This window comes from Notamacropus eugenii, chromosome 1, assembly GCF_028372415.1.
Source record: "Notamacropus eugenii isolate mMacEug1 chromosome 1, mMacEug1.pri_v2, whole genome shotgun sequence".
In the NCBI taxonomy this organism is placed as follows: Eukaryota; Metazoa; Chordata; class Mammalia; order Diprotodontia; family Macropodidae; genus Notamacropus; species Notamacropus eugenii.
In genome coordinates, this window is record NC_092872.1 from 64,633,135 (window position 1) to 64,641,181 (window position 8,047).

At 38.3% G+C, this 8,047-nt stretch overlaps 1 pseudogene; it reads left to right on the forward strand.

Annotated features, from left to right (window-relative positions):
• The first annotated feature begins 4,305 nt into the window (after nucleotides 1-4,305).
• Nucleotides 4,306-7,736, forward strand: LOC140501274 (caspase-3-like; annotated as a pseudogene).
• Nucleotides 7,737-8,047: the final 311 nt, after the last annotated feature.

Genomic DNA, 8,047 nt, shown 5'->3' on the forward strand with positions numbered 1-8,047 from the left:
TTTAAGAATTTGAATGCTGGGGGGGTGGAGCCAAGATGACGGAGTATACTCTAGTGCTTCCGCTACAGTACACAAAATACCTGTAAAAAGGACTCTCAACAAAGTCTAGAGCAGCAGAAGTCACAGAACAACAGAGCGAGGGAGGTTTCCAGACAAAGATAAACCAGAAGGCTGACAGGAAGGGTCTATCTCACAGGACACTGAACTGAGCAGAGCACAGCCACATGGCACTAGGAGGAACAGGACCTGAACAGAATTCCAGGCAGAGTTCCTAGCAGGGAAGGTCCCAGATACCTCAACCCACAAGCAACAAAGAAAGCTCCAAAGGTCAGTGGGGTAGGGCTTTCCCAGCTAGGCGAGAGGGAATGGGGGTTTCTCCAGCAATACCCCCAGGTGACAAAAGAGGCCTCAGCAGCAGATTGTACACAGCTACAGAGGTCAGGAAGCAACCTGGATCCATTGTTCAGGCAGCTCAGCTTAAAGCATCTAGTGGTAGGGAGCAGCTAATCTAAACCCCGTAACCCCATCCCTGAGTGACAGCCCTACCCCCACCCAAAGCCCAGGAGAACCCAGCAGCTGAGTTTAATCTCTTGACAAAGGATTCAGAAGTCAAGTAACTGGCTGGGAAAATGCCCAAAAAAGGGAAAAAAATAAGACCATAGAAGATTGCTTTCTTGGTGAACAGGTATCTTCTCCCATCCTTTCAGATGAGGAAGAACAAGGCTTACTGTTACAGGAAATTAAGACCCCTGCCTCCAGGGTCTCCAAAGGGAACTTGAATAGGGCTCAGGCAATAGAAGAGCTTGAAAAGCAAATGAGCAGCTTGCTAAAGGAGAATCAAAAAAATGCTGAGGAAAATAACACCTTTAAAAAGAGGCTAACTCAATTGGAAAAAGAGGTCCAAAAAGCCAATGAGGAGAGGGAGGCATTAAAAAGCAGAATTAGCCAAATGGAAGGGAAGGTTCAAAAGCTCACTGAACAAAACAGTTCTCTGAAAGAGAGAATTGAGTTCAGGGAATTGAATGACTATGAGATAAACCAAGCAGTTAGAAAACAAAACCAAAAGTTTGAAAAAATAGAAGATAGTGTGAAACATCTCATTGGAAAAACAACTGACCTGGAAAATAGATCTAAGAGAGACAATTTAAAAATTATGGGACTACCTGAAAGCCATGATAAAAAAAAGAGCCTAAACATCATCTAGGACCCAAAAGTCAAGTAACTGGTTGGGAAAATGCCCCCAAAAAAGAAAAAAAAATAAGACCATAGAAGGTTACTTTCTTGGTGAACAGATATCTCCTCCCATCCTTTCAGATGAGGAAGAACAATGCTTACCATCAGGGAAAAACATAAAAGTCAAGGCTTCTGTATCCCAAACATCCAAAATAAATATTCAATGGGCTCAGGCCATGGAAGAGCTCAAAAATGATTTTGAAAATCAGGTTAGAGACGTGGAGAAAAAACTGGGAAGAAAATGAGAGAGATGCAAGAAAAGCATAAAAAGTGGGTCAACATCTTGCTAAAGGAGACCCAAAAAATGCTGAAGAAAATAACACCTTTAAAAATAGGCTAACTCAATTGGCAAAAGAGGTTCAAAAAGCCAACGAGGTGAAGAATGCTTTCAAAAGCAGAATTAGCCAAATGGAAAAGGAGATTCAAAAGCTCACTGAAGAAAATAGTTCTTTCAAAATGAGAATGGAACAGATGGAGGCTAATGACTTTATGAGAAACCAAGAAATCACAAAACAAAACCAAAAGAATGAAAAAATGGAAGATAATGTGACATATCTCATTGGAAAAACAACTGACCTGGAAAATAGATCCAGGAGAGACAATTTAATGGGACTACCTGAAAGCCATGATCAAAAAAATAGCCTAGACATCATCTTTCATGAAATTATCAATCCACCAATCACCACCTCAAAGAGATCCAAAAAGAGAAACTCCTAGGAACATTGTGGCCAAATTGCAGAGTTCCTTGGTCAAGGAGAAAATATTGCAAGCTGCTAGAAAGAAACAATTCAAGTATTGTGGAAATAAAATTGGGATAACACAAGATCTAGCAGCTTCTACATTAAGGGATCAAAGGGTGTGGAATAGGATATTCCAGAAGTCAAAGGAACTAGGACTTAAACCAAGAATCACCTACCTAGCAAAAGTGAATATAATACTTCAGGGGAAAATATGGTCTTTCAATGAAATTGAGGACTTTCAAGCATTCTTGATGAAAAGACCAGAGCTGAAAAGAAAATTTGACTTTCAAACACAAGACTGAAGAGAAGCATGAAAAGGTAAACAGCAAAGAGAAGTCATAAGGGACTTACTAAAGTTGAACTGTTTACATTCCTACATGGAAAGACAATATTTGTCACTCTTGAAACTTTTCAGTATCTGGGTAGTTGGTGGGATTACATACATACATGCACACACACACACACACACACACACAGAGCACAGAGTGAATGAAATAGGATGGGATCATATCTTAAAAAAATGAAATTAAGCAGTGAGAGAGAAATATATTGGGAGGAGAAAGGGAGAAATGAATGGGGCAAATTATCTCTCATAAAAGAGGCAAGCAAAAGGCTTTTCGGGGAGGGAAAAAGTGGGGAGGTGAGAGAAAAAACATGAAGCTTACTCTCATCACATTCGACTAAAGGAGGGAATAAAATGCACACTCATTTTGGTATGAAAACCTATCTTACAATACAGGAAAGTGGGGAAGAAGGGGATAAGCAGGGTGGGGGGGATGATGGAAGGTAGTGCAATGGGAGGAGGGAGCAATTTGAAGTCAACACTCTTGGGGAGGGACAGGATCAAAAGAGAGAACAGAAGTAATGGGGGGCAGGATAGGATGGAGGGAAATATAGTTAGTCTTACACAACACGACTATTATGGAAGTCATTTGCAAAACTACACAGATATGGCCTATATTGAATTGCTTGCCTTCCCCAATGGAATGGGTAGATAGGGAGGAATGAAGAGAAGTTGGAAATCAAAGTTTTAGGAACAACTGTTGAGTATTGTTCTTGCTACTCGGAAATAAGAAATACAGGCAATGGGGTATAGAAAATTATCTGGCCCTACAGGTCAAAAGAGAAGATGGGGACAAGGGAAGGGAGGGATGTTAGAAGAGAGGGCAGATTGGTGATAGGGGCAATTAGAATGCTCAGCATTTTGGGGTGGAGGGAAGGGAGAAATGGGGAGAAAATTTGGAACCCAAAATTTTGTGAAAATGAATGTTAAAAGTGAAATAAATAAATTAAAAAAAAGAAAAGATCAGAACTGTATAGGAAATTTGACTTTGAAACACAAGAATCAAGAGAAGCTTGAAAAGGTAAACAGGAAATAGAAATCATAAAAGACTTTCTAAAGCTGAACTGTTTACATTCCTACATGGAAAGAAAATATTCATAACTCTTGAGACTTTTCTCAGTATTTGGGTAGGTGGAGGGATTGTACACCCCCCCCCCCACATACACATATAGAAAGAGAGTACAGGCAGTGTTGAATCAGAAGCATGACATCCACACAAAAAGAGATATAAAATAAAAACTAAGGAGTGAGGGAGGAAAACACTGGGAGGAGAAAGGGAGAAATGGAATGGGGCAGGCTATAACTCATAAAAGAGATAAAGAAAAATCTTGTTCAGTGGAGGAGAAAAGGGAGAAGGTGAAAGGGAGAAAGTGAAGCTACTCTCTCCTCATATGGCTTAAGGACGGAATAACATGCTCACCAAATTTGGTATGAAAATCTGTCTTATACTACAGGAAAGTAGGGGAGGAGGCGACAAGTGGGGTGAGGGGAATGATAGAAGGGAGGGCAAATGGGAGAAGGGAGTAACTGGAAATAAACATTTTTCAGATGGGACAGGGTCATATGAGGGAATAAAAAAAATCAGGGGGGACAGAGTAGGATAGAGGACAATATAGTTAGTATTACACAACATGATTATTATGGAAGTCTTTTGCAAAATGACACATATATAGCTTGTATTGAATTGCTTGCTTTCTCAGTGGGGATGGGTAGGGATGGAGGGAGGGAAGGAATGTGGAATTCAAAGTATTAGAAAAAATGTTGAGAATTATTATTGCATATAACTGGGAAATAAGAAACACAGGTAATGGGGTATAGAAATTTATCTTGCCCTACAAGAAAAGAGAGAAGATGGGGATAAGAGAAGGGTGGGATGTGATAGAAGAGAGGGCTCATTGAGGGAAGGGGTAATCAGAATGCAAGGTATTAGGGGGTGGGAGGAGGGGAGATATGGGGAGAAAAATTGGGCATGTTACAAAGTGATGTAAAAGCAATTAGTATTAAAACAATTGACTGAATTAATTACTGAGACTAAGTCAGAGACATCTTTAGTTTGAGGAAATGAATTTTAGTCTAAGTCTCCTAGAGGCAGGTAACTTCGAGTAAAATTTGGCATTGATGGAAAAGAAGGTTTTAATGGTAAATTTGATTTTATGATTGTTATTTAAGCAGGAACTAGAACAGGTATAGAAAGGCATGTAAGCCACTTAAGACTTGCCTCAAAAGATGTTCCTTAGCCAATGTGAAATTATAGTCATATCTGAAACCTGATTTTTGGAACTTGCTATTTTAAGATGCTATGGGACTATTAAGTGACTGTTCTGAGTCTAACTCCAGGTATGGATGGCAACAAAGGCGGTCTGAGCCTCCAATCCATGATGCTAGTAAGCCTGTGAGATGCTGGTATGAACTGAAAAAGGTGATCTCATGGGAAGGGTGGGAGAGCAGGCTGTTCAGGTAGGATTCTCCTGACTCAATTTCTCCACTGACACCTGGTAGACTCTAAGCCTCACTGAATGCAAGTTGACAATCTACTCCTGCCTGAAACTGACATGAAATTGGGGAGATATTATTTCCCTGCAATGTCCCTACTCTTAGTGGCAATTTCCTATAGTCAAAAGATTTGTAAGCTTAATATCAGATCTATTAAGTTATAGATTCTTGGTAGGGGATCATCCAAGGTCAAGTCTAAAATTAAGCTATTAGGCTTAGGACTTTAGACCAACAACAATAAGTTAGATTGCTTTAATTCTTAGCAATAGTGTGGAGACAATCAGATCAAGGGCTTATGAAGTTAGCATATATAGTTATTATTTGTGTCTCAGCTGGTTAATGTTAAAATCCGTTTGTGGTCTATATTTTAAATGTTTTAAAAGAAATATCACCTGACAAAAATCTGGAATTGTGTTATGTGATATGAACTGTGTTAAAAATAAAAAAGAAAGAAAAAGAATTTGGATGCTGTGCCATTTGATATATAAATATGTTCAGTTTTGATATTAATTCATTGTCAAATTTCCCTGCTTATCTTTTTTAATTAGATCCATTTTTATTTGCCTAGGATCAGGATGGCTACCCCTGCCTTTTTTACTTAAGTTGAGATATTATAGGTTCTGCTCCACCACTTACTTTAACCCTATGTTTCAAGTGTGTCTCTTGGAAACAACATGTTGTAAGATTCTGGTTTCCAATTCATTTTATTGTCTTCTACCAGTTTATGGGTGACTTCGTTCTATTCACATTCACAGTTATGATTGCTTTGCATTTCCCCTCATCCCCTTCTCTTCTATTTATCTTTCTCTTTATTTACCCTAAGTTCTCAAAAGTTTGTTTTGCTTCTAGCCAATCAATCCTTAATCCTTGCTGTTGTCATTTCTATACCCAACTGTGTTTGTGTGTATATATATGTTCTTCCCTCTTTGAACCAATTCAGACTAGTATAAGGTTCAAGCATTACCTGCTCTTTCCCTCTCATTTTCCCTCTCTGTTGTAAAAACTCTTATTGACACATCTCTTTTTTACGAGATAATTTTCTCTATTCTTCTCCTTTCCCCCTTTTTCTAGTGTATCCCTCTTTCGCACTCATCCCCTCATTTTTTGAGATCTTTCCAGCATAATAGACTCATGCTCTCTGTTTAACTAGACTCCTTTCATCTGCTCTAATGATGGTAAATTTCTTAGGGGTTACATTTACTGTCTTGAAACCTCACAAGATATCTTGGGGTTTATGGGTTAGATTTTCTTTTAAAGACCATACCAAATCACCCTGGCTCTCATTGATTGGCCAATAGTTGGCCAGCCCAAGCCTCACTTGGTCATCGTTTGGGTTCTGATGGCTCAGAGTAACTGAAAATGGCAATTGTTTCTGTTTTAACCAGAAACCCTGAAGATCTTACTCTCCCAGACTGATTTTTTTTTCTTTTCCTGTTTTTTTGTTTTTAACTAGGTAAAAAAGTCATTCTTTGCCTCATTCCTTACTTGTCCTTAATCACTGGATGAGCATTGATCAAACAAACTGCAGCCTGGGAAAGACCTTACCTTAAAGACCTTACCTTACCACTGCATCCAGGGCCATCTCTAATTGTCCTGATCTCCATCTTTCCACTGGACCTAAACGGCTCCGCAGGAGAGGGTGAGGTTGGCGACTCTGACCTGCCTTGCCTCACTTAAAGTTATGATGTCACCTTCCTGATGTCCTTGGTTGTCTTCAAGAATGAAGGGCAAGCAACCACAATCCCATATAGGAATGTCAATAGTTTGATCTTATTAAGTCCCTCATGATTTCTCATCACGTTTATGTTTTTATGCTTTTCTTGAATCTTACATTCAACTCTTTCTAGAGGAGCAAAATGCAGACATGAATCGAGGTACATCAATAATTTAAGTGCCATGGAAAATACTGAAATTACAGTAGACTCAAAATTCACTCAAAGTTCAGGAGTTGGTAGCAAGTCCGCAGAATCTGGACTGCCATTAGATAGCTGCAAAATGGATTATCCAGAAATGGGTTTATCTGTGGTAATCAATAATTAACATTTTCAATCAAACACTGGAATGTCACTTTGTAGATGTCACAGATGTAGATGCAGCAAACCTCAGCGATGCATTCAAGAGCTTAAAATATGAAGTCAGGAATAAAATGATCTGACAAGTAAAGAAATAATTGAATTAATGCACAATGGTCCTAAAGAAGATCACAGCCAAAGGGGCAATTTTTTTTGTGTGTGCTTCTAAGTCATGGTGAAGAAGGAATCATCTTTGGCTCAGATGGATCTGTTGAACTGAAAAGATTAACAAGTTTCTCTAAAGAGGATAAGTGTAGAAGCCTAACAGCAAAACTAAATCTTTTATTTATTCAGGCATGTGGAAACACAGAGTTAGATTGCTATGTTGAGGCAGACAGTATCACTTATGACCACATAATATGCCAAAAATACCTGTTGAGGCAGACTTCTTATATGTATCTTCTTCAGTTCCTGGCTACTATTCTTGGGGAAATATAAAGAATGGTTCATGTTTTATCCAGTTACTCTCTGCAGTGGTGAGACCGTATGCTTACAAGCTTAAGCTATTCAAATCCTTACCTGAGTCAACTGGAAAGTAGCCCTACTGTTTGAATCTTATTCCTTAGACATTGCCTTTCATGTAAAGAAGCAGGTGTCATGTATTGTGTCCATACTTACTAAGGAACTATATATTTTTCCACTAAGAAAAACATGCATTTTCATTTGTATGCTGAGCCAGTAGATGATAGGTCTGAGGACTATATTTCCTTGGTAATTTAGATTGAATACCTTGAGTCTAATACAGTATGGTAGTGGTGAGGAGGATCTGGGAAGGGTTGGGGAGGAAATCGTTATTTTTCCATTTAATAGAATCAATGCATTGCTACCTCAAATTCAAGTAGATGAGGTGGAAGCTAATTGGGAGTTCATACACTGAGTTTGTAAAGAATAAAAAAGATAATGGAATTTTTTAATAATTTTTTTAATTTTAAACTTAAATACAAAATAAGAAAAGAGAAAAAAGAATACCAAAATAATACAGAATAAGAAAAGAAAAAGATTTCCATGTGCATAGCAAAATGTGAGAGAGGATTCAAAATATAAAGCAATAAATTTCAAGAAAAAGCCTGTATAATAAATACTATGCACTGTGTGAGAGCTGTCCATCATTTCTTCTCTTCCTTGTAAGTTTTCTTTTGTTCTCTGCTGTGAACTTTTTATTTTTT